Source organism: Crocodylus porosus, unplaced genomic scaffold (assembly GCF_001723895.1).
Source record: "Crocodylus porosus isolate Cpor-Errol unplaced genomic scaffold, CroPor_comp1, whole genome shotgun sequence".
Classification (NCBI taxonomy): Eukaryota; Metazoa; Chordata; order Crocodylia; family Crocodylidae; genus Crocodylus; species Crocodylus porosus.
This window is the reverse complement of record NW_017728931.1, coordinates 97,270,990-97,298,698: the sequence shown is the minus strand read 5'-3', so window position 1 is coordinate 97,298,698 and position 27,709 is coordinate 97,270,990. Positions and strand designations below refer to the sequence as shown.

Genomic DNA, 27,709 nt, shown 5'->3' with positions numbered 1-27,709 from the left:
GAATTTCAAGATGTTCTATGACCTAAAAAGTGATTTAAGGAGGAAAGAAACATCACTAAAGCTAACAGCTTCATCCTATAACTTGCCAACTGTCTGGAAGACATGCAAAACAGACAACATTCTACTTGCACCATCATTAAGTTGCATTTCAGGAGGAATCATTTAGTCATGGAGTATGCATTTTCTTTGAGACTCTTGTGACAGAGAAAGCCTTTCCATTGGAGTGAAGTCCTTGTTAACCAGAATCCCTGTTACATCAGATACATTTTACTCTGTTGTGACAGTCCTCATCAAACTATACATACATGGAACCAGAGCCCAAAATGGTAATTCACAGAGAAACAAATTACAATACTTACGTGTATTCCATATTACACAAAGGAATTCATATTCCCTCTGTAAAATTAAATAGTAAATAAATGTATTGCTAAATAATCAGCTGGAAGCCAAATCTTCTACCAAAAAAGCTCTTTAAAGGGCTAAATTAATTCACTATTAATGATTTGATCTAATAAATCTAATTTTTAAGTGTACTGAAGCAAATGGACACTTTTGTACTGATGTGGGTAATTAAAGTACAAGAGCTTCACAGACGCAGAAAAGTAATGCAGCCCTTTTATCAAAAGCAGTCACTCCATCTCAGGCTGACAGTTAACAGCATATGATCTAGTAAACAAATACTTTCACACAGTACAAAAGTGCCATTAAAGGCCAAAACTGTCAACACAAATTCCATTCTTACAAGAGAAAAAAAAATATAAACTGTTGATCACCTCTGGTTGCCTTAACTAGCATGGAGGTTGTCATGGAAACATTTCTGCGAAGTTCACAGTGATGAAACACAAACACTTCCAGTTTAATTGCTATTAGGTTTAGCATACCACAGTTTATTTATACTCAAAGCGCATTATGACAAAATGCAGCAGAAAGTAAAGCTAGTAACGATCTGGCTTAACAAAGCGAAGGTTGTTTTTTTTCTCCCCAAAAAGAAAAATAAAGTAAAAATAAACCAAACATACTAGAAGTTTCTGATTTTAAATTAAAGTAAACAAAACCAAAATGAACTATCTTCCCAAAAATTCCAACAAAACTTTTCACTACAATGTGTGTTGTCTATGATTATACCAATCTTAAAACAGAGATCAGAATATACTAATTAAAATAGGAAATGTCTCTTTTATAGTGCAGAACATACATAAACCTACAAATGAAAGGATATTCACCAGATAGGCTCAAAACAGGTTCCTGTAGCAACCAATGTGTATTGTAAACTCATAGAACAACGCAAGCTGAAGATGCCTCCCCTATTAAAGTAGTATAGGCTTTATCCTGCAATTTTTATGTTAGCAGAACACTCCCTGAAGAAACTGGGAATTCTGCTACCCTTGTGCAGACAAACTAGATCCAAACAGATTTCAAATTATATCTCCACCTTAATGTGTGGATTTATATCCTAGAGATCTTAATTTTATTCCAGTGTATACAATGGGCTTTCCCTTTTGTTTTAATAGTACTAAACAAAGCTCAGAGATGCACAAAAGTTACTGGTTAAATTTAGAAATCCCTTTCACATATAGCTCGATATTTTCTTCCTGAATAGTCTATTTACTTTTAATAAGTAGTAAAAGCTTTAAAAATCATATTGATTTTGCCCATATACTAGCAAACATTTCTTTATCTTCAGTGGAGAGATGCAATAACAAAGTCACGTGGAAGTCAGGGGACTGGCATCCAGCACTCAAGCCAAACCCCCCACCAAATTTCCAATAGGCAGTATAGCCAAAAGAGTGCACAGGGCTGGCTGAAGAGTAATCGGGATTAAGATACAGAGCACTTTCCAGCCAGTATCTTCTATGCATATAGTATGAACAATGTGGGCCAAAATTCTAAAACCTCCTGGCATTGCAGCAGAACTACATACTGCACTCGGTCTACTACAATGACTCTTTCCCACTCATCTCAGTGTTTTCTTTTGAATAACGTACTAGGAGGAAAAAATGTCTTTATGAAATAACCCAAATTTTATTTATTGTTTTATCTTTGTTACCTTGTTGACACATTCAGCATCATTTGAAGGAAAAAAATATGCTCATCTTTAAACCAACTTTAATCTCCTCGTTGTTTGTCTTCTACTACTTTTTCAATTTTCCTCAAGTTCTTTCATTTATTCCCTCTGCACTCTCTCCTGTCCTGCAATTCCAGTCATCCACGAGCTTTACACCATCTTGTACCCATTAAATTTACCAGTAACAAAAATCATTATTGCTGACACATTTAAAAGATCATCCTTAAGCTTGATTTGTAGTATTAAGGCCTCAAGATCTTAATGAGAGCAATGGAATTCATACATCTCAGACTCAGTGCTTCAGGTCGCCCACAGATCCAAGAAGACAACATTGCATCAGTTTACACCAGGGGTGGCCAATTATTTTGGGCAGAGGGCTACTTACTGAGTTTTGGCAAGCCATCGAGGGCCGCATGACAGGCAGCCCAGGGCAGATAAATATTAATTTTCTAAATTTTTTAGGGGCCCCGCAGGCCGCATCCAGCCCCTGGGCTGCATTTTGCCCACCCCTGGTTTACACTCTACTCACAAACTTAGCATGATCTTTATTTTTTACTAAAAACAATTTCTGTTCGAAGTATAAGCAAAGATAATCGAAAATTTGAAAATGTCAAAAACATATTTCAAATAGGCTACATCTACCTAGCGAGCCAAGTATACATGCTTCTGAAGTACAGAATAACTTATTTAACAACATTTTTCATTTAATTCTGCATAACTGAGCTTCAGATAAGTTATTTTCCCTTCATAGCAAAGACTTAAGGTATGGCAACACATTACATGTTCATATTTTTTAAAGTACCAGCATTCATTTATGGTAATATTCTGTTCAATACAGGTAGCCTACTCATCACCATTGTATACAATTATCATTGTTTCCCACAGAGAACAATTTTTACAGTAACCCCTTTTATTTCTGTGATGGGGGTTCTTTTTTTCTTTTTTCTTAGTTTATGATGTCTGTTGCAATTTTATTTAAAAAAACCAAAAAGAAATGCATCACACACATTGCCACGCAGTCTTATTAGAGAAGGCAAAATCAAAGAAGTAAAAGATGGCGCACTTCTGATGCCATTTATTTCCCCAGCTTTAGACTGGCTCCTAAAGAATTTCAGTATCTAGCACAAGCAAATTTAACCCTTCTGATACAGAGATCCATTCTGCAGAGAACCACAGTCATCAACCACAGTCATCAGCCGAGAGTTTTAGTTGGGGTCAAGGCAAGGTTTACGTTGATGAAGACCAAGACCTTCAATTAGATTTAAAATTGTATAGAGAAATCAGTAAGAGCACAGAGAACAGATCTGATGGGCTCAGGAGGTGGAGTCTCTCAGCATCTGTGAGTACTGAAGAGAAGAATTATTAGGCTTTTGCATCTACTGTTTTGTCAGTGTGCATATGTGCAAAATGAAATATCCGAGCACATGGTATTTTACCAGCACCAAAAAAATAACAGTGAACTCATATTAATCTTTTTATCTGTGATGGACTTGCAAATGAGCATGAAATTTACATTAATTTAGGCTTTAATATATGAATCTAAAATTGTCCTACATGGGGTACCGCCCTTGAATTTGAAAATTGCAGTGCTACCCATCTTACTGTTCTGTCTGGGTCTGTGATAAGCCAAGTGTCCTAGAGTAATAAAGGTGACTTAGCATACGGCTTATGGTGTCATCCAGTCGGGTCTTGGTGATACAGTGCTTTATATATCAAATGCTTTATCATATGTCATGGATTGTTTGTGCGAGCATCTGAATGTGCGCCTGTCGAAAGTCAATTTGCTCCCAATAGGAGCAGTTCAATTTATGGCTGCTCTTGCCATTCTCTGTCCCCGCTGCAGTAGTCAGAGGGAGCTCCAGGCTCCACTGGGTGCCAGCCATGGGCCAGCAGGGAGCATGGGAGCTGGTCCTAATCTCCCTGGCGTGGGGAAGAGCTGTCCTGGCTGCCAGGCAGCTGCCTCCCAGCCCCATGCAGTTCAGGACCTGCCCCTATCTCCACAGGGCTGGGAGGCAGCTGCTCAGCAGCTGGGTGGGACAGCTCTCCCAACCATGTGAAGATCAGGATGGGTCCTGATCTCCATGGGGCTAGGAGGCAGCGTCCCACGGAGGCAGGAGAGATCTCCCTGTCCCCTGTAACCCCCTGCTGCCTAGGCTGACCAGGAGCAATTTGCTCTCGGTCAGTGTCTACATCTGCACATCAGCACATTAGTTTAGCACACTGATTTCTAGTGTCTACATCTACAGGTACTAGAAATGATACATTAGATTAATCTACTGCGTACATTAAATTAATTATTGCTGAGCATGTGAGCGCTGATGCTTTACTGCACATTAGTCTAATGCATAGTAAAGCTTCTCATGTAGACACACCCAGTTTGTGTTACTTTCTGCTTATTACTTCAACCTCTACTAGGATATTGACCCTTTGGACTTGTTTTTATTGTATTTTATCCAATTAATTTCAGACCATTTCTCTAATTTATCTCCAGTTTTCCTCCACTTGGACCATCTGACTCCACCAACCCTTTCATTGCCTACTGTAGCTCAAATGGGGAGGAATAACCTAAGGAAACAGAAAAGCAGGTATCAGAAACCAGGTTCCAGACTTAATGCTTATACACCATGAAGTAACACCATGAAGTGTCCAGCAAAAAGCAACAAAATGATCGTAAGTGTAGAAAACATGACATAAACAAAAGTGGGAAAGAACTGGAACTATTTAATCTGGAAATGAGAAAACTGAGGCAGGATTTGATATTAGACCTCATATACCTGAAACCTGATTATAGAAAGGGTGATGATCTATTATTCCCTGTATCCACAATGGACAAGACAAACAATAATGCTCTTAAAGTGAAACAAGGAAAATTCAGGTTGGAAATTAAGTAATCTTAAACATCCTCAGAGTTAGAAAGTTCTTCCTAGTGCAGTTGCGGATTTTCTATCAGTAGAACTTTTTAAAAGCAAGTTATACTAATTCTTGGATAGGGTGATTTAAATAGAGACCACTGTGCCTTATGCAGGGGGTTGGACTACAGGATCTGCTTCCAGCCCTACTTTTCTATAATTCTACAAAAGCTATCAGCTTTACCAGATGCCCTCAGAAAAACAAGTAAGTTGGATACCTTGTGGAACTCAAAACTGGTTGAGTTCTGGAAACAAAATTGGAACAGTGTTCCTAGAAATCCAGTACCATAACATCAGATGGAAATGCTACTACTAGTGACAATAATAAAGGCTAGAAAGAATGACCAATGACACCGGAAAACTATGTACTTTAAATAAGCTGTGCATGTTGCCACGATGACCCCTATAACTCTTCTCTGTTTCTGCAGTGAGGTGGTAAGCAGAGGCATAGCAGCTCAGCTCATTGCTGGGGGAAGCTGCACAGCACACAGGGCAGTGCCAGCTCCTGCTATGCTACTTGTAGCGGTGAGAGTAGTAGGGCTGTGTGAAACTATGGTAGCCGATTTAATCTGGAGGAGATTTGGCCCAATTTGGGGACTGAATCCGGATCGAAATCAGGAGACCCATTAAAATGTCCGAATCGAATCAGAAGCATCCAAACCATACAGCAAGTGGTAAAATCACTGGAGGAGCTGTGTTGGGATTGTTAGTTCTTCCTTTATGGGAAAACAGAGTTCTTTGGTATTCTCATTCTTGGAGATGTGCCTGTGCTGAAGGAGAAGGGATGGAGTCATAGATTCCCTTTCAGTCTTTTATATAAAATACTAAGTGTTAAAGACAAAGAGTGACCAGAGGCACTACAGGCTTTTCCCCTGCTTTTTTTCAGTAGCAATGATCCTGTTCAAGGCCAAAACAGAGTTTCTGTATCCATGGGGGTATGACTCTCGGGGTCTCCTGCTGTTTCACTGCTTGGTATTATGGAGCAACATGCGATACAACTAAGATTCAGTCAGGAAGGCACCAAATATTCAAGTGTGGCAAGCCTTAAAGTACACTATAGTATGAATCAGAAAAGGAATCAAACCAACAATCATTGAATACAAAGCCCTTAATTCAATGTATTAAGTCATTCATAGCTCCCAAAATGTAGGCACTCTGTTCCCTACGTATCAAATATCTCAAGCATAAATATGAGGTTAAGTTCAATTGTTTTCCTTACTGACAATATTTTTATTACAAGTCAGAAAGAACTTCAACAGATGCATTCTTGCCTGGCTATTGAACAACATAGCAAAGAGGCTACGGTTTCATACGTTTATTATAAAAGCTTAATTGTCACATCACTCTTTGACAATTAAAAGCTGTGCAGTCCTCATTTATGGCCTAATTTACAATAGCATAAAACCAGCCTGTCAGCTGCAGTTTTAACAACAAAAACAGAAAGTAAAGGGAAAAACCTCTGTCAAAAATATCAATAAACATACAAAAACTAATTGCAATGCTGTTAATCCTACTTACAGGGAAAAGCAGATGCTAACAAGCTGTTACACTCTCTAGTTTACAACTGATGAATTCCAGGCTATGTTAAGATTACGTATATAAAAATGCTCACAATAAAATATAAAAATTCTAAAATTTATTAAGCCTTCATGCTGATCCTACAGTCTGGCAAATGTTTGTAAAAAGAAAAAAAATCAGTGTTAAGTAAACATTTCAGACCTCAACCTTCTTTATATGCCTTTGAACCTTTGCTTTCATGTGCAATACTTGACAGCCCACTGAGAATAACTGCTGAAAGCCCCAAAGATGGGTAAAACAGAATTTCTGACTCAGGAAATAAAGATCAGCTGAATACGATTCCCATATGGCAAACCAGATCAATGGAAAGCAAGACCAAAATTTACAATATCTATACTGTATAGTACAACATGGAGGTTGTCTTTTATTTCTGGTAGCAAAACTCCCAGTGGCCAAGAACAAAAGCAGACACAAAGATTATACATCCACTAACAGTGAATTATAAAAATACGCATTTGTACACGTTAGTGCAGAGAAGAAAAAGAAAATTTTCCCCAACCTTTATTTAGTGACTTTTAGCAACTGAAACAACCAGTTAATTGCACCCAAAATACAGAGGCATGTATTAGTATGAAGGGTGTATTTTCAAAATAAAAAACCAACCCAGCCAATCGGACTACAAAATAAAAGAAACATTCTTTGGTGCAAAACTCAAACAGCTGCAAGGCTACTGCTGTGATAGCATGTGTGTATGAATGTGAGAAAAGATATAACAATGTTATTACTTTTATTTCAAGATTTCCTGTGAAACCTCGGGTTAGACTTATGAAGATGTTCTTTAAAAAGCAAAGATAAATCCAATGAAGGGTTTTTAGACCTTGAGAGAATGTTGGGGAAGAGCACAGGAAAGAAAAATAACAAAGCAATCAATCCTGAACCAATACAGAAAGACACCAACTTCAATTAACAGGGTTCCACTGTAGGTAATCCCAAAGCAATGCACCTACCAACCACTAATAGCAAAATGTCTCAGAAGTCGCATGTGGCTAGAAGCCCATAAGCAAAACAATATAAAACAAAAAGCTTAAGTTTAGAGATCAAGGTTTCTTCAAACTTAAATTAATAAAAAGCAAAACCCTATTAGTATTTTAGCAAAAATAGTAAATATTTAATAAAGAATGAAGTTTATTTCCTACCTATGGGGGCTTTTTACCATCTTTAATTTTCCCTGAGCCTGATGAAAGGCATGTGAGCTCAAAAGCTTCCAGAAAAAGATTTTTATTTTTTTTTGCGATTTCTTAGTTGGTCTCATCTCTGACCCAAGAGCTGTCGAGTTTTGCAAGTATTTAATAAGTACTTATTAACCCCCAAAAGGTTAGCATGAGGCCTGAAGGTTTCTGCCCAGCGCCCCCCCCCATCACCTGCTCCTGCCCCAGCAGCCTGAAGCGGGCTGCAGTGCCTGAGCTGCAAAGAAGGAAGCCACTTACCTGCACTGTAGGTGGGTGATGTGAGCAGCCAGGGAGGAGGAAGCGGGGAAGCATGGCTGCCTGCACTGTGTATGCAACAGGTAGGGCTCTGTGCAGCCTGCACAGCATGTGCTGTTGGAAGGGGGACAGGGGTGAGCTGGCCTTTCTGGGCTGCAAGAGTGGCTCAGGAAGGGGGTAGTGCTCAGCAGCCCATGCAGCTAGGATGGAATGGAAACAGGCTGCCCGCGCAATGGAGGAGGAAGGCCATTGGGCAGCCTGCTCTGTGTGGGAGAACCGTGAGGGTGCCTGTCCACCCACGTGGCATGTGGCCCTTCAGTCTCTGGCCCTCAGCTGCCTGGACAGTTGAACAGGCCTGTACACAAATTAAAAAGATGCTGAACACAATCCTCAGGCCCATTAAGATTTCTTCATCATACTCCAGCAGTAAAACAGACTTAATGATATAGTTGTATTATCCACCTCCTCCAGCAAAATTGTATTTCCAAGCACAAGGGACTTGGCCAAAGTAGCATACAACTCCAGCAATCCAACTGAATGGTCTCAGAAGCATGTTTTAGAAATGCTGAGGGGACCCAAGTAACAGGCAGCTAGGAAAATACCTCTCACCAACCCTTGCCCCCCCTCAGCCTGCTAAAGGTACAACTCATGGTAACTGAAGTCACCTGTCATTACAAGTGGACAATACAAGTTTCTGACACATTTCCAAAACAGTTTTCATATTTATGTGCTACAGATAAAATATATGATAAATAAAGATTTAGATTTTACTGGAAGTCAAGCAGGATGGCCTACACACATCTACTGTATTCATTACTAGAGAGCAATACAGCCATGCAAAGTTCAAGCTGATGAAACATTTGTACTACACCAATAGTAGCCAACCTTACTGGCAAGCATACCACATGTTAAGTCCAAAGTATGAGATAGTGCCACTCTAATAATCAGCCACTTCCATTGCCCACTGCTGACAAACCCTGTCACCAATGGGACATGGCAACATTGAATTTGGCCGTACCTACCCTCGCAGCTCCCACTGGGCCAAACCCTTCAGCCAGCACTGACCTCCAACTCCTATTGTCAATACCCAGGACTTCCATGCCCAACAGACCAGTCGCCCATGCCACTTGTGGCATGCTTGCTGAAGCTGGCCACCACTGTACTATACCACATAATTCTGTACACATATGTGTTTTATACAGTCTCTGTGGTACGCTGGCAACAACAATTTGAAATGGACTTTAATCATAAAGTATCAGATTGAGCTGCAAATATTCTAACAACGTAGCTATAAAAAAGAAAAGCCAACAATAATGTTCACAGAACGATCTTTCGCATGGATAGTGCTGAAGTGGAAGGACACAGGAAACTATAGAACTCAAAATCCCATAATTCACTTCTGAGTGAAGAGAAGAGCAATTAAGAACAGAGGCATAATAAGAACCAAAGGCTGGAAGCTGAAGCCAAGGAAATTCAAATGATATATAAAAGCACATATTTTTAAGCAGTAAGGGGATTAACCACTAGAACTGTTTGAGAATGGCTGCTTCAGTTTGTCACAAATTACTGAGTTCAGTACAGATAATGAGATGAACATAATGGCCTAGAATCTGAATGATTTAGGCTTACCTACTGCCTTAAACTATGAATTTATTAACTAAAAAAATGTAATACACACACTACATTGGGTTATTTCTCCCTCTGTCCTCCCACCCCCTCCCCGAGCAGAGTCTGGTCTTCCCCTCAGTCAGGGCTTTGCTCCAACATCCTCGCTTGTCTCACCTGTCATCATCATGTCTTCAGTGGGCAGCTCATTGGGAAAGGGGGCCTTGCTCTTAGGGCACAGGTATACCTACTGGCCCCTCTCCAGATCCATTCTGTTCTATGTGAGGTCTTTCCAGTGCTGACCTTGCCTTAGTACTACTTAGTTTCATGACTCTCATCTCCCTCCACATTCAGTATCATGTCCTCTCCCTTTCCATGTTGTCCTCCTCCCTTCCATACTTCACATGGCTGGGCCTCCAAGCGTGAGCTGTCCTTCTTTAAGAGGCACTTTTTCCTTATCAACTCATACTGGGGGAACATTACACCCACCCCCAACAATGAGATCACAGCATAGCAAATGAGACCTAATATGAAACAGCAATGTAAATAGCTAAAATTAATAATCTGTTCCCTGATCTCATGGTCTCCTTGCTCCCTCCTTGCTTCAACAGTAAGAACAATGCCACTTTAATCCAAACCTGTAACCTGGGCCTCCTCTTCAAATCATCCTTGCCTTTAAGTCCTCACATCCAGGTCACATCTAGGTCTTATACACTGTTTTTGAATAACAACATTTCTAATAGATGGCTTTTCCTATCCCTCCACAGAAGTCCAATAACTATGATTCAATTAGATCATCTCGCTCAGAAATACATTCAAACTTGATTTTTAAATGTTCATTGATAGAGCCCCAGGCAAATTGCTCTAGTGGGTAATTACCCTCAATGTCACACATTAGTACATTATTTCTAATCTAAATGTATCTTGTTTCAATTTCCAGCCACTGGATCTGCTATTTTCTGTTATGCCACAGAGCTTCCTATTATCAAAATTCTGCTCCCATGTTTGTATTTAAGGCCACATCGTAAAAGGATGGCAAAGGTGGTTAGGCACATACCTAAGAAAACAATTGCAAAAAACTGCATCTCAGCCATCTAATCCTCAAGGTACCTAAAATCCACAGCTGATTTCCTTTTAAACCCAACATTCTGCCTCTGCATGTGCCCAGAAATGCTTAAGTCTCAGAAGTCCTGATCATCTCTTTGTCTAGTTCACACTTAAGCCCACTCAGGATCCAAAAACTAAGTGCTCGTTTGCTTAAGTCCTGTAAGGGGCTCTCCCTCACAGGCTCTCTGAACATAGCTAGAGCAAACCAACAGGATCAGACTCTTCACAAAATAAAGTGAAAAAAAGGAGGAGTCCTTTTATGCAGTAGATTTAGCTGTCCATGCTTGATTCCCTTCTTAGTTTGATAAGCTTTAGACCCTCATTTCCCACCTTTCTGGGGAATGTCCTAATCACCAGGGTCTCCACTTCTCTTTTTGAAGCTGTTTCATTGAACAGAAAAGAATTCTTAATTCATATGCTAAAGCAAGGGAACATGGCTGTGATTAAAACACAAAAAAGAGAGAGGGAAGACTGGGGTTCTATTTTGTATACTGCAGAGTTGAATGCATTACATCCTATCACTATTTCATATAAAATACATAAGCAATCCCTGGAGCAAGGATTAGGAGGTCTCCTCCCTACCCGGGGGAGTGTCCTAACTACTGAGCTAGAAAGTCATGCTTATTCTTGCCCCTCTTCTGACCCACAGAAATTTGAATTCTACTCTGTGTGATGGCACACCTTCAGTAGAAAGGCAGATAGCACCCCCAGGAACAGAGGAGAAAACTATAACTATGTATCCCACTGAGTGAAATCCCCAAGTTTCAGTCTGTTATATACAGTACTAAGAAAGGGCAACATCATAATTACCTCTTCCTACAGCAATGTCTTAAAAGAAAAAACATCCTTGTTTCATTTTCCTAAAATAAAATTGTAGAAGGTTATTGGCTGTGGATTCCAAGAAGATATAGCTGCAGTCCTACATAGAACCAAACTGCTAGAGAGTACAAAAGAAATATCTTGGTGTTCAGTGTTTTCCACTGGCTAACTCTAGACAGCTGCATGCAAAATATGCTGATCTAAGGCAAGTCCCTGCTCAATGGAGCTGCTCTTTTGGATCCCATTCTGAGATACTCAACCTCACTCTGAGAACCTATATTTTCGGCAACTAACTTTTAGGGACTGTGGTCCTTTATATATCTGTCCTAGTGATCATGTTGCACCATATTTAAAACTAAAGAGACTGAGCCCCCTCAATCTATGAGACTGAGCTCCCTGAATGTTGCTTAAAGCACATCTTCTTTCCAAGTCTTCAATTATTTTGTGGCACTTTTCAAAACTCACTCGATTTATCACTACCTTCCTTAAAGTGTGACCATCAGAATCAATACTGCATTTCAGCAACAGAGGTACCAGCACCAAAGACAGAGATAACCCAGAAACATCTCCACTCCTACTCAAGCTGTCCCATTTTGCACATCCAAAGATCACATGAACCCTTTCTAGTGTCTCACTGGGTGTCATATTTCTCTGGTTAATCACTGTAATCCTTGAATCTAGACTACAGACTTTTGGGGGGCTTTCTTACCAAAGAAAAATGGTGCTTGCACAAGGCAGTTCTACTTTGTCAAGCCAGGTACATCTCTCCCTTCTGTGCTAACTTGAATGACTGCAAACTTCTCCTTAGTGTTGAAGACACTCAGTCTCCAAGAGTCCTCTGATCTTCCTCCTTCCCTCAAGGGAGAAGGAAGGAGGGAAAGCACTGGCTTCCTGACAGCTCACCCAGGAGCATGGTATCAGGGCAGCGTTTAGGGATCGTGCCACTTGTCCTGCCAATAAGCTGACTGGCAGAAGGTGGGAGTGTGGGGCATTCTCCTGAAGCAGGAAGCAGCCCCAGAAAGGTTCCCACTATAAAAGAAGAGCCTCTGCTCACTGCTCTCCTCTGGTTCCACTGTGAGGCATGCAAGGGGGTGGGGTACAATTCTCCTGCAGCTGCAAAGCTTCCCACGCTCAGGCAGTTTTGCACTCACAAGAGAATTGTTCCCCCTGCCCCATATTCAAATGCCTCTAGGTGGAACCAGGAGCTTGTGGAGAGCAAGAGACAGCTGTGCAACCACTGCAAGACTGCCTGAGTTCAGACATCCTTGCAGCCACAGGAGATTCTCTGGGATCAGGAATCATTTTCAGGAAGGCTGTCCCCAAGCCCAGTTTCCCAGTCCCCAGGCTTTCAAGAATGTCCAGCTGGGTAGCATGAGTGAGGATTGCAAAGCCCTGGGGACCGGGAACCAGAGCCAGGGAAGATATCCCCATCCTGGTTCACAGCCCTGCACATTTTAAATGCCCCATATGCTTGTCAGGTGAGCAATACATGCCGTGATTTAAAAGCTGGGGAGCCAGCCCTGGCCCTGGTCCTGCTTCTCTAGGCTTCCAGGTTTAAATATCTTCCATGTGCAGCCCATCTGGACTGTACACAATGTAATTCAACACTGCAGGAGGGGGAGGAGGAAGAAAGTGGGGAAAAGAAAGACTGGCAAGTAATGGGCTCCCGTAAGGGCAGGGGTGGCTCTGGTTGAAGAGCTCATCTATGTAGCTCTCCAGGCAAGGGACTTGAATGCATGTACCAGTGATTCTCAGCCATGGTGCTGTGGCACGCCAGGGGCCTCTGAGATCCTTTAGGGATGCCACAGCTCCCAGCCCTGGGTACAAAGAAGCAAGTGCTGACTCCTCCAGATGCTGGGCACCCTGGACCTTTCCCAGTATCCATGTGGCCCCTCCTACCAGCTTCAGGAATAAGCTGTATTGAAGGGTGCAGCACCTATGCTGACCACCCTCACAGTCCTTGTGGTACACTCTGCCAAGGACAGACTGATGCAGAGCCACACGTTTTCATTCCAGCTCCTTCCCCCATTCCTTCCACGCTCCCAGAGCTGGTGGGAGGGGCCACAGTGAATGGGCCACAGAGGAGTAGCAGCAGCAGCAGGGACCACACTGACCTCCAGAGATACAGACTGGGGGGGGACAACGGGGAAAGACCATGGGAATAGGGGACATAAAAGGGCCCTGCCCCTGCCACCCTCATCTGGCACCAGCCTCTTCACCAGTGGCCATTGTCACTCTTTTCTGCCTTGTTCAGGGACAACTTCTTCTCTCAGGGGTCTAATGATCTACCCCACCCCATCAACCTCCCCAATCTGCCCTGCCAAGAAGCCCCTGCCACTCTGAGCACTGTACACCACCTCCTGCTGTGCTCTCAAAGATGCCCTGCCTGCTGCTGCCTGCCCTGCCATCCCATGAAATCCTTTTAAATTTAGCATGGGGTCCAAGAAGGTAAGCACTGTAAGAAATAAATTAGTCTTTAAATGGGATGCCACTACATTCCAAAAGGTTGCAAGAGGTCCCTCGAGTCTTAAAAGGTTGAGAACCACTGGCATGTCCACTCCAGTTCCCAAGCTATTTTTTTTAGCAGTAAGAATTCTGGAAAAATTATTACCAGTAACAATGAACATCTGTCCTCAACCTAAGTTTTACACTATTGCCTTTATCAACAAGACTTGTAGTCTCATCAAAAATATGATATCAAGGTTATCTGACAAGGTCTAATTTTCCACAAAACCTTGTGATTGGCATTAATTATATTACTTTCAGTTTCTTATTAATTGAGGCATATATCAGCCTCAATTCTTTATTTTACCTGGTATCTATATCAGACTGACATACATATTTCTAGCTTTGCTAGAACCATTGCTCAACCTAATATTGCAAAGTCTACAATCCTAGAATTCTTAACTATAAGGAAACAATCATGCTACATTCAAGATACTCAAAAGATTAAAAGAGAAACCTTTTTTACAAAAGAAACACCATTTAAAGTCTGACTGCCTTTCTGATTTCCCTCATTCTTTTTTCTTATTATATGTATATATTTTCAAAATATGAACTGGGAAAGAGAAAAAGTAGAACCTCTAATGAAAAATAAGAAAAATCTTTGGTTTGTCTTATTGTATTCTGTTACCAGAAATCAGCTGACTGTACTGGACAGGACAAAATAATTGGTTTCACCTCTCAGCATTCTCACAAATCCAACCTTTAAGTTTATTTTTTTAAACAACTTCTGACAGTAAAGCACTCCTCTTTCCTATCTTCATCTCTTCCATGTCATCACCAAAAAGAAAGTAAATTGAAGGAAAAGTCATAACAGCTTGGCCATCTGTTTCCTTTTTATTGCTCATCAATAAACTCTTCTCATATGACCAAAAGGATATTTCCAAACAATCCACTATGCCTACCCCATTCAAGAGCTATGCAAATCCACAGGTGTTTACGAATGAAAATCTCACCTGCTGCAAAGCATATGGGGAGCAGTATTTAATTATTTGATTCTGTAAGCCTAACTCACTTCACAGAGTCCTTATTCATTCAGTTAGTCCAAGGGTTGTCAACAAAGGGTATGCATACCCCTGGGGGTACTTTGAAACATCCCAGGGGGCACACAGAGACGGAGCACCACCATCCCGCATTGCTACCTCACGGACAAGGCCAGGGCAGGAGCAAGACCAGGGTAGGGCGAGAGCAGGGACGCACAGACTCTGTGCTGCCGCTGCTTGCCACCTCCCCGGCTGCCTCTCCCCCACCCCCACTCCACCCTGCTTTGCATCCAGCCACTCACCACACCCCCCTGGGGTACACTTACTAAAAAAGGTTGAAAATCCCTGAGCTGGTCAACTTAAATTTCAATGGGACTTCCTAGAAGAGTAACAGTTGTAGAATCATAGGTTAATTTAGTGACAGGTGAGTCCCAGAAAACAAGCTACTACAGGTGCATTAATATATCAGTGCCATATTGGATTGGCACTGATAAAAGGCTATTGGCTTTTTTTGGCCAGTGTACCCAATAACATACTGATAAATAAAATATGCCTTCTGGCCAGGGGCCCCAGATGCCATGTGCATGCATGCAGCTGCAGCATGTATACAGCCAGGAGCACGGCCTGGCAGTGTGGAGAGCAGCACCCCGCAGGTAAGTCTGTGAAGGGGAAGAGGCATGGGGGAAGGAAGGGGCATGGGGTGGGGAGCAGATCAAGGCCCCTATGGTGAGGGAGAGAGTAACAATTGGGACTCTGGGGCCAGGGCAGGAAGCAGGACAGACCCACAGGCAGCTCGCCCACAGGGCATGGGGGGAAGAGGGAGAAGAGGGCAACTCCCCACCACTGTGCACACCCCTGGGGGGAGGCCTGGGGGGCATGTGGTCCTCCAAATTTGGACATGGAGTGGAGGCAGGCCTGCTGCGGGCATGGGTCCTTCTGTCCTGCTGCCTTTGCCCTGGGAGCCACATACTGGCTGTGCATTGCCTGCCTGCCTAGCAGCAGTGGGGACAGTGAGTTGTGCCTCCTGCTGCCAGGTGAGTGGGGGGACATGGTGTGGCTGCATGGCTCCGGGGCAAAGGCAGCAGGGTAGAAAGACCCAAGCCCACAGTGGGCAGTCTACACTTAGAAACGGTGGTGGCAGCACTTGAACTAAGGCTCATTTGACAAGGTTTAGTTCAAATGGCCATTTTAATCCCCTGGACGAGCCACCTGCAGCTCCCTCCCACTCCCACCCCATCCCCAGGGTCCCATTCACCCCCAGCTCCCCACCCAGCCCCAGCCCCTGTCCTGCCCTACTCCCTCCCTCACCATGGAGGCCTCAATCTGCCGCCCCCCACACACACACACACACACCCCTTCCCCTCCACAGACTTACCTGCCAGGAGCTGCTCTCCAAACTGCCCAGCTGCACCCCTTGTAAATCACCTATCAGATCAGTATCGGCTAATAGGGCTGTGCAAAGTTTTGGTCACCAGTTTGATTAGGAGAAGATTCGGCCCAATTCAGAGGCTGAATCAGCAAATCGAAATTGAATTTGTAGACCAAAAAAACCCCTCCAAATCAATTTAGAGCCTTCAAATCGATTCAGAAAAAGATTAGGAAAAAGATTCAGAAAAAGATTCAGAGATTCAGAAGGTAATCTTGCAGAGAAACAGAAACTAAGAGGAGGGAGGGGGAACAAGGGGGAAAGACTGACATCTGTGGCTGACCAGTGACTGTGATCTTTCCCTGAGTCCCCTTCCAATCACAGTGCTTTGGGGGAGGGATGTAGAAACAACACATAAGCTTCTCTTTGCAGCCTGTCTGTCCCTTTTGTGAGCTGTTTCTGCCTGAGCACCAGGAAGGCCTCCTGTTACAGGCTACCACCCCTGCTGTTTTCATCTCCCTGTGCCATAACACACACACAAAGTCACACGTCATGAGTTTTGCTTTGAACAGTTTGAGGTGCAGTTTTCCAGAACCCCTGCACCTATCTCCGTGAAACTTGGCAGGCTCACCAAATCTCTCCAAATCCATATCTCACCAGAATTTTCCAAAGCCAATTTGGCCAAATTGATTCAGAACAGTAATCCAAATATCGAAATCAAATCACTGTCCTCCAAATTGGCTGAATCCAAATCAAATACTTCCCTATTCACACAGGCCTATCAGCCGATATGCCTAGTAAATAACCGGCTATCAATATCAGCCAAGAAAATCTCCATTGGTGCACCCCTACAAGCTACCAAAGTAACTGAACTTTGCACAAAGTTCTTCATAAGTCTGGCAGGGTTCAGTAGACAGAGCTGTGGACAGAGAACCCTATAAATGACTCAAGATAAGCAGAAGAGATAACAAAAGGGAAATGTTAGAAAGCTTAGGGGAAAAAAGTAAAAAAGAGACCCCTTAGAAGATTTACTCACCTCCCAACAGTTTTTTCCTTCAAATTAGCTCTTAATCATTCACAATGAAACTAGTGTGCCAAATCCCACATCAGAATGTATTGCTGCTTATACTGTAGCTGAAGAAAAAATGAAAGTTAATTACCAGCTCTTCTAGATACATTTTTCATGTACATGTTCTCATTTGAGGGTCTCTCTTACATCAAAGCTTCAGAGGGGCTTCAGCAATTCTTAAGCAGGGTGCCACAGCATTCAGGGGTGCCTTGAGATTTTTTTCAAGAGTGCTATAGGTATTACACAATGTTAGCACTTTGGGGCTCTTCCTCCCTTTGAGAGATGCTAAAAATTGTATCAGTCCCCATCTGGAGACTTCCTGCCTTAGCAGTATTCAGACTGTACTCCCAAATTGAAGCAATAATGGAGGATGTGATCTTCTTGGCTCCTCAGTTTCCTCTTAACTATAGTTCTATACTGTGTCCGACTCCAAGGAAGAAATGCAGGCAGGTAAAGTTTGAACAGGTATATGAACAAAAAAATTCAAAGAGCTCCAGTTCCTGGTAAGCAATTTTATTTTTTTTTCTTTGAATAAATGTCCAAATACTCATTCTCAATTCTTTGCAATGTCAAAACAATGCCAAAATACTCAGAGGTGACTGTCAGAGCCCCACAGATGAAGACAGGCTGTATAAGTAGTCTGCTCTATACGCTTCTGCAATGATGAAATACTTAGTGACAATACGAATGGTGTTCCAAGGGGCTACCCTACAGATACTATCTATAGAGACATTATACAAGCAGTCTATGGAAGTGGTCTAGGCACTCATGGGTGTGGTTGTACCACTGAAGGTATGGACCCATCTTGGCAGTCTCATGGAAAAGTCCATTCTGTTAGAATTGCTGCATTGATCTCAATGTAGATTTCATAGACTGTGGGGGGAGGGAGGGCAGCCAGCTTGCCGCACCGTCCCCTCCCCCTCGGGGACTGCTTCCCGTTCGCCAGGTGTCACCTCTGTACTTTGTACGTGTCCGGCTCTCCTGCCACGACTTTGATGTTGAATGGTTCAGTTTGGATTATCCGGCGCGCGCCAGTCCAGAAGTGAGACCATGTGTCGACTCAGGGTCCCGCGTCGCTGAGGGCTCCTCCACCCCTACACCCTCGCCCGTACCACCGGGATCTCGTGGCTGCCTATCTAGGCCGGCCGCCTCAAGATGCCTTTCCCAAGCTTCCTCCTAGTAGAGGCAGATTAACTGAACAGTCACGATCAGGGATTTCCCCTTCAGAGGGGTACTTGCTTCCCCCCCATGGATAAGTCAATGCCCCTTGGCAGATGCGGGGTTAATACCCCTCCTCGTCCCCTTCCTGGGGAGGGGCTCCTCCCCCCCGATTGGGGATCCTTGGGCAAATACCACTCCACGCTGCTGGAGCAGCAGTCCCGCCGGGGTGCTCCCCTACCACAGCTTAGCCCGGGCGGTTCTCTGCCGGGCGCCAGCCGCTCCCGGCAGTGTTGAACAGTCCGCGGCTACGTGCGGCTGGCTTTCTGGGCTCACCAACCCTACTGGGGCCTACCCTTACCCCAGAAGGTCAGCCGCTGCGGGCGCCTCGCATCCGCTCCTGGCGGCTCTCTCCGGCGGCTGTTTTCCCTCTGTCTCCTTCCAGTCCCGTCGCCCCACTGTCCGGGTCCGGTGCTTCCTTTATGCCGGCAATGCTGGTTCTGGCTCTTCCTTTCTCCAGGCACCTGAAAGAGGTGGGTTTCCGCCCGGCGCATTGGGCCTATGGGCGTGGGGCTAGCCTCGCTGTGTTGGGGCAGGGAGACTCGGAGCTTGCTGGCTCCTTTCCTCCCTCACATAGACGTTAGGGCTGAAAGGGACCTCGAAGATCATCAAGTACAGCCCCCCCACCTCAGGGGCAGGAAGTCAGCTAGGGCCAAAGGATCCCAGCAAGATAAGCATCCAAACATTTTTTGAATGAGTCCAGAGCCTGCACCACTTCTGGAGAGAGTCTATTCCTGGCCTTCAGGGTCTTAGACAGTAAAGAAATTTTTTCTTATGTCCAGCCTAAAATGGTCTAGGAGGAATTTATGACCATTGGTCCTTGTTTTTCCTTGGGGTGCTCTGTTGAACAGATGTTCTCCTGATGCACACTCCCCCCTTATGTACTTATAAGCAGCCAACAGATCCCCCCTGAGCCTGAGCTTTTTCAAGCTGAAGAGTCCCATGGCTCTCAGCCTCTTTTCATAAGGCCTATCCCCTTCCCTCTGATCATGCACGTGGCTCTCCTCTGGACTCTCTCAAGCTTCTCGACATCCTTCTTGAATTGTGGAGCCCAGAACTGGATGCAGTACTCCAGCTGCAGCCTCACCATGGCTGAGTACAGCGGGAGGATGACATCCTGAGATTTACTTGAGATGCATCTATGAATGCAAGCCAGAGTTTTGTTTGCTTTACCAGCTGCGAGATCACATTGGTAGCTCATGTTCATCTTGGGTAAATTTAGATTACACATCAGGAGACGCTACTTCACTGTCAGGCCGGCTAGGATCTGGAACCAACTTCCAAGTGAAGTGGTGCTGGCTCCTACCCTGGGGGTCTTTAAGACAAGGCTAGACAATCACCTTGCTGGGGTCATTTGACCCCAGTACTCTTTCCTGCTATGGCAGAGGGTCGGACTTGATAATCTGCTCAGCTCCCTTCTGACCCTACTAACTATGAAACTATAAGTCCTCGAAGGGTTGTGGTTACCTCAAGAGGGCTCTCAGGAACCCTCCCATTCTGTACCTTGTTACTGCATACCCATGGTAATCTGGAGAAGATGGCCCTAGACAAGGACTTGGAATGAGGCTTGTAGCTCCTCTAACTGAGGTGAAGACTGAGCTAAACTGGCTGTGCCAGCATCAGGGCACATCCCAGTGTACATGTCCCAATAAGACTGACACTGCTCCTCCTCCAAATATGTATGGCATGGCAACATCAGAGGTGGTGGTGACTTGGAGACAGAGCATTGCCTACATTGGTCCTCTGTATAAAAGAAAAAAGAAGAAAAAGAAGCCAATGCTAATGACAGATTTGCACAAGTAAAAAAAAATTTGTAATGGAAAATGGTGCCATGACAGTGATGGAACTACCTGATTTACTCTAAGAGGATCCAGTACCAGTAAGCTCTTTGGCACAGGGAAGTCAATGAAGCTCCACAGTGCTGTAGGACTGCAGATCTGGGACTGCTTCAACATGTCAGGAAAAAATGGTGCCCCTCGCTGAACTGATGGTAGCTTCAAAATGTCTTTTGCCTCAAAAGGTAGTAGAAAGGCAACAGACCCCATGGTGGGCTATAATGCTGAGGCATCAGGCCTCATTAATGAAATGTAGCGCTATTCATGTTCTTTTGGTCTCTTGCACTAACTCAAGGCCTTCAAACAACCCTCTCCAAACATGAAAAGCAAGAAGATTTGGTGAAGGATTGTATTACCAGAGCTCCCAGACCAAAAAGATACTGAGTTAATCTCACTTTCAAGGAGGTCTTGGGGCATCAGACTTACAGCATTACAATGGTGAGACTAAAGGCTTTTCCTTGCTTGACAACCTGCCTCTGGATCTTGACTGAAATCACTACAGCCATATGGCTCTCATTGGTTTTGAAAATGAGGTTGCTTTGCATGGAGAGTACTAGGCGCTATATTTTGCCAAGACAGGCCTCTTGACCCCTAGTCTGATGCAGAGCCTAGGGACTTACCTAAAAGGAACAGATAATGTTTGTTTTCTCTGTCTTTATACCTTCTTAATTTTTTACAAAGGGGAAAGAGCAGCTATTTGGGGGTATGGCATTCCCCTGCCATCAGGTGCAGGAATCCAGCTATGAAATGAGTGACAGGATGTGAAGCCCAAAGACCAGTAAAGTAGAGGGCTCTGGCAAAGCGATACCCTGGACATATTCCAAGGTAGGAAAATATAAAAAATAAAAACCACACCCATTTCACAGATAAGTCAGCAAAAATTTCAACCCAAAGAGAATAGCAACTTTTTTTTTTAAAGTTACCATAAAATGATTGTGCCATATGGCACAGTATCACAGAGGCATGGTGCAGTTCAGAAACCAAGTCAGATCTGAGGGTCACCCCAAGTCATGAAAAGCAGCTAAGATGCAAGGGGAGTGTGCAAGTCCATATGTAGGGAACCAGGAGCAAGATCTGTTTGGGGAACCAAGTTAGAGATCCAGAATTTTGGGCCAAGTACAGGGTCAGGAGGATATATAAGTCAGGTATTTAGGAGATCAAACCGGAGTCAGATCAGAGAGCCAAGGGGTCAAACCAAACGTGGAATCCATGGGCAAGCTGGGTCAAAGAGTCAAGAGAAGCAGAAGCCTAGGTAGAAGGTTCAGCCTTGTTGTCCACTTTCTTTTCTGGGTCAGGGGTTTATACGAAAAGGGGTGACCCTGGCTGACCAACTCCTTGTCAGGGACTGGGTTTACAGCTAGGTCCAGATGGAGGGGGCTCTGGCCACCTGAATCTACCCCAGCCTGCTCCTGAGATGGCGAACCAACATGAGCAGCTTTACCAGATATGCTGAGGCCTCAGCTTCAAGACCACAGCCTGACAATAAGGAAATAAAAGCAGGCTTAAGTATTTTATTAAGGTTCAAAAACTACGAGGAACAGCAAGAAAAAGCATCTCCAACTAACCAAATAGAGGAAGTAAGGAGTAGAAAGCACGCACTAACTACCTCTTATTATCTTGGTGTTGCGGCATAAGAAGCGGCAAGACTAGAGCATACACTGTAGGTACAGCTAAAGCAAGAAGTCTGCAACTCAAACTCAGGGGTGACACACCCATGAGAGAACCAAGACACTTACTTGAAGAAGAACATGATCCCTCCCAATATTGTAATTTCCCAAAAGTTCAAAAATCCTGAGTCAAACTCCAAGAAATTAAATCAAGTGGTATGGTGGGGAAAGAGGATTGGATTACTTTATAATCCACGATATAAATCTTGGGGGGAAAAAAATTAGTTTAGTTTTGGTTTGGCCTATTTTAAAGATTTCTGAACTCCTGCCTACCCACCATATTTTTGACAATTAAAGTGCAAGCAAGGCTCTTCCCGGAGCTCCAGGTGGGCAGCAGTGGTGGCACTGGGATGGGGGCTGCTGCCACCCCAAAATTCACCATAGCCCCTCTCCTCCCCCCACTTGCCCACCGAGCACTAGGGAGAGCCCAGTGGCACCACCAGCCCCAAGCTGCAGTGATAGTCTGCTGTTGTCCCACGTGCAAATCCAGGAGCCCACAGTCCCCCAGGAAGAGCCCAGTGCAGCCCCACAGCCCTCCTGGGGGGCATGTAACAGCAAGAGCTGTGCCCCCTGTCCCACGTCTACTCTCAGTTCCTGCCACCTTGCTGCCTGCTGCAGCCCAGGACCTCCGCTTCTCCCCACTCACCCCAGTCCTTGCTGCAGTGGCCGCAGGAGCAGTCGACGCCAGAGGCCTATAGCCGCTGGGCTGCAATGTGCCCCGCAACACCCCTTCTCCCCGCTCACCCAACCTGCTGGAGCAGACCCGGGGGCAGCCGAAACCACCTGCCTGCACCACAGCAGGGTGCAGCCCAGGGGCTGGGGCAAATGGGGACAAGCAGAGCTCTGATCACATAAGAGTGAATTTACCATACATATAAGGAATTTTGGGTAGAAAAAGGGTGATTGCATAAGACTGAATTTGCATATACAGAACCTGCATAAATTGAGGGAAACCTGTAAATGTTAATGCATTTATTCTTGTAATAATGAGATCAGGTAAGGGTGCAAACCAATAAGAACTGAAGTTTCAAATGCCTTTGAAACATTTCAGTGGCCCAAATGTACAAACATATAAGCTCTTTAAAACATTTCAAGAGCACCTGAAACACTCTGAAGTGAAGAACTATTCCGAAGCATTTTTATTTGGGTTCTTTGTTCCTATGCAGATATAACGTAGGTCCTCCAGAAATCTGCCTCCACAGGAGAGCAGGGTAGACAACCTGACAGGCACTGCCAGGTCATTAAACCTCTGTCAACACCTGAGGGCATTCCCCTACCCTGCCCCTGCCACTGGAGCTAAGTTATCCAGCCTCAATTCCCTCTCCCTGTCTGTTCCACTGAGAGGGGGAAGTTGGAGAAACATGGGACTAGAGTCAGAATCTAGGCGCTAGGGAACTCCTGCTACCACCTCACTAGCAGACCACTGCGCTCCCCTCCCTGTGAGGCAGGTGGGAAGCAAAGCTACAGGTCACAAAGCACCCCCTGACTGGAAAGCTGTGGCTCCCCCACCCAGGGGAACTAGACGGGCTGTATGGTATGCCCCACAGCTGAAACAACACTCTTTTGAAATATTTCCAAGCCCATTCTACTTGAAAATGTCCAGGAGTTACTTCTATTCACACCCTAACTCATATTAAGGTACACAATGAGTATATGTCTAAGTCCCAAACTAAACCCAGATCTCCCAAGTTCCACTCTAATACCTCAACAATATTATCCTTTTTCACTCTTAGAAAATAGCATCAGTTTGCCACAAAATCCAAGACTTTGGATTCCTGTCTGCTAAAATAAATAAATTTGAAAAAATTGAAGTTCTCTCTCTCAGAATCACAATTGCCCAGAGCAGCAGAAAAATATAAATCCATCCAGTGAATTCACTGCCAGTGAAGTGTTCTAATGAGCATGAGAGGAAAAGTAAAACTTTTCAGTTCAACCTAGTCTCCTACTCCACTTTTCACCATTCCCACTGCCCAAAAAAGCATGACAGTAGAGAAGAAGCATATCTAAAAACACAGCCTAGTCAACAAGGGCAGATTGCTCAATGTATTGGAGGGAGAAAGGAAAAAAGGTTAAGTTTAGTGAGGCACACATACCCCTACAAAAAGATGGATAATGTTCCAAGAGCTTTAATTTTTTAAGCTCCCTCTTTTCTGGTACTCCCTAAACTTCCATATGGACTGGCATACCTGAAAGTTGTGGGGGAGGAGAGAGAAAGGAAAAGAGGGGAGTTCCCAGACTTTTTTGCACTCAGAACATAACACTACACATAATTCCATCTGATATATAGACTGTAAAAATTCTTAAATTTTTAACATTCACCTATCAACAAATCCCACATTTTTGCACTGCACGGAAGGACAATCCATCTCTGCATTGCAAAAGTTTGCAATTTTGCACCATCTATCTTTAATCCTAGCACACTGCACTCTCAAGAGATCTTTAAATGACAATGTTGGCCCATACCCATTTGTCAACAGCTGAATAAGAAAAGAAAGATTTCTGGCAGGTTTTCAAAATTCTGCTTAATATTTTAGTTTTAGGTTACTGTATTTGAAGCTTATTGAAAGATAAAAAGTGCTGTGATTTATCAGTCATATTTGATGCCTTGGTTTTTATATACCTAAGGATTTAAAAAAAAAAAAAAAAAGCTTTCTGGAGACAATGATTTGCATTAGGTCATGCACTACTGATATAAAAGAAATTGGAGAACAAAACCAATCTTTCAATATACTGCATCATCTCCGTTAACAGACACACAAAGCAGAGAGTAAGAACAAATTATGTTCAGACAATACTAGAAATTACTTCAGGGTTTTAATACTACTCCTCTCGCTACTGCTATATAAAACTGTGCACAAATGTTACCTTTAACACATCATCTAACTCTTTTAAAAATCCCTTTTATTACAATATACATTTCACTCCCAACAAATGAAAAGGTTAGCACCCAAAAATAACCTTACAAAGAAAGTACAGTATTAGCTAAATAGATTGTCAGTAAGGGTCTAAGATTATATTAGGCAGCAATTATAATCTACAAATTATATTTCAAGACTTAAACAGTTAGAACAACTCTCCCTGAGACAGATCTCTATTATAAACCAAAATTGCTACTGTTTTAAAAAGCCACAAACAATAAAAATCTTTTAGGGTTAAACATGAAGCATGACTTGAAAGGCTAACCAGTTCTACAATCAGACTAAACCTGCTAGTCATCAGAAAATATAAAACCAGCCTCAGCACCAGCGAAGTCAAGGAACACCATACATTCATCCGTTGCTGCATAACTTTCCAGAACAGCAGCATAATGAAACATGAGTTTGAAACACTGCTTATGGATTTCCAACCAGTAAAAGTGAAACTGGTCAATGACTCCTAAACTTCAATCTGCTGCTGCAGTTAAAACAGCAACAGAGACACTAAGAGTACTTTGTGTGAAGAATAAAGCCTGAGCAAAACACCCTTTACAAGATGCAAACCAAATAAGCTAACAAAAGAGCATGCCCCCTTCAAGAAGTCCTCATGGAAGATGCAAGCTCAAGAAAGAACATCATGCCCTTACCACTTCACAGGGCATCAATTCAAGAAATCAAAACCTGAGAGTAACTACTGTTTGCAATAGCCTACCTACTCTCTCTCCCTTTTTACCTTAGAAGCACAGAAATCATAAAATCACAGAAAATTAGGGTTGGAAGGGACCTCAGGAGGTATTCTAATCCAACCCATGCACAAAGCAGGACCACCCCCAACTAGATCATCGAAGCCAGGGCTTTATCTAGCTCGGTCTGAAAAACCTCCAAGAATAGAGATTCCACCACCTCTCTGGGTAACCTGTTCCAGCGTTTTACTACACTTCTATTAAGAAAATTCTTCTTAATACCGAACCTAAACTTCTCTTGCTGCAGCTTGAGACCATTACTCCTTGTTCTGCCATCTGCCACCGCTAAGATTAGCCTAGCTCCATCCTCTTCCAAACCTCACTACAGGTAGTTGAAAGCTGCTATTAAATCCCCTCCATCTTCTCTCCTCTAGAATAAATAAACCCAGTTCTCTCAGTCTTTCCTCATAAGTCATATCCCCCAGCCCCCTCACCAGTTTTGTTGCCCTCTGCTAGACCCTCCCCAATTTGTCCACATCCTTTCTGTGAGGCGGGGGGTGGGGGGCACAAAACTGGACACAGTACTCCAGATGAGGTCTCACCAGTGCTGAATAGAGGGGAATAATCACCGCCCTTGACCTGCTGGCAACACTCCTACCAATGCAGCACAGCATGTGATTAGCCTTCTTGACAACAACGGCACACTACTGGCTCATATTCAGCTTATTGTCCACTGTAGCCCCAGGACCTTTTCTGCAGAGCTGCTGCCCAGTCAGCCACCAGCCTGTTCTGGTATATGGGATTGTTCCCTCCTAAGTGCAGGACTTTGCACTTGTCCTTGTTGAACCTCATGAAATTTCTTTTGGCCCAATCCTCCAATTTGTCCAGACCACTCTGAATCCTAGCCCTACCCTCCAGCGTATCTACTGCTCTCCCCAGTTTGGTGTCATCTGCAGACTTGCTGAGGGTGCATTCTATCCCATCTTCCAGGTCGTTGATGAACACATCAAACAAAACTGGCCCCAGGACCGACCCCTAAGGCACTGCACTTGATATTAGCTGCCAACTAGACATTGAGCCATTGATTACTACCCTCCGAGCTGAATGCTCCATCCAGTTTTCCATCCACCTTACAGTCCGCTCATCCATCGTGTACTTCCTTACCTCGCCTGTGAGAATGTTGTGGGAGACCATACCTAAAGCCTTGCTAAAACCAAGGTGTATCACATCCACCAATCTCCCCGCATCTACAGAGCCAGCCACCTTGTCGTAGAAGGCAATCAAGTTGGTCAAGCATGACTTGACCTTGGTGAATCCATGACTGTTCCTAATCACCTTCACCTCCTCCAAGTGCTTCAGGATGGATTCCTTGAGGATTTGCTCCATGATTTTTCCAGAGACCGAGGTAAGGCTGACTGGCCTATAGTTTCCTGGATCCTTTTTCCTTTTCTTAAATATGGCCCTATGTTTGCCCTTTTCCAATCACTCAGGACCTCTACTGATTGCCATGAATTGTTGAAGATGATGGCCAACAACTCTGCAATCTCATCAGCCAACTCCTTTGTTCAGCTTCCTCTTCCTGTTTATGTTGGGGCAGCAAGTAACCTTGGGTACACTCAAGATACGTTGGAAGAGGATCAGAAGCACTTGTTAAAAGTACATTCTCTCACATACCTGTCTCCCCAAAGAAGTATGTTGGCATATTCACCAAATATCCCAATATATCTTCCAGTTGGGGGAGAAGAGGGAGAAAACTGGAAGGTATCATAATCATCCTTTTCTGGAAGGTGTTTCATCCAGAAGACCACATACTACATAAATATCACTAAGTGGCATTTAACTTCTTTATCATACGGAAACATTTCAGTCACATGAACAGTGATTAAAACAAAAAGGGGTACCCTTAGCATTCTCATAGCCCAGTGAATAGCCACTCATATATGAGAGGGAGTGCCATGTCACTT

The 27,709-nt window shown here is 43.7% G+C and overlaps 1 protein-coding gene and 1 pseudogene across 1 annotated transcript in view; both read right to left on the bottom strand.

Moving 5' to 3' along the window:
* The window catches only part of FOXP2 (forkhead box P2), a 638,779-nt gene that overhangs the window by 595,364 nt on the left and 15,706 nt on the right, over positions 1-27,709 (bottom strand). The window lies entirely within an intron of this gene.
* LOC109315986 overlaps positions 24,735-27,709 on the bottom strand; it is a 69,766-nt pseudogene continuing 66,791 nt past the window's right edge.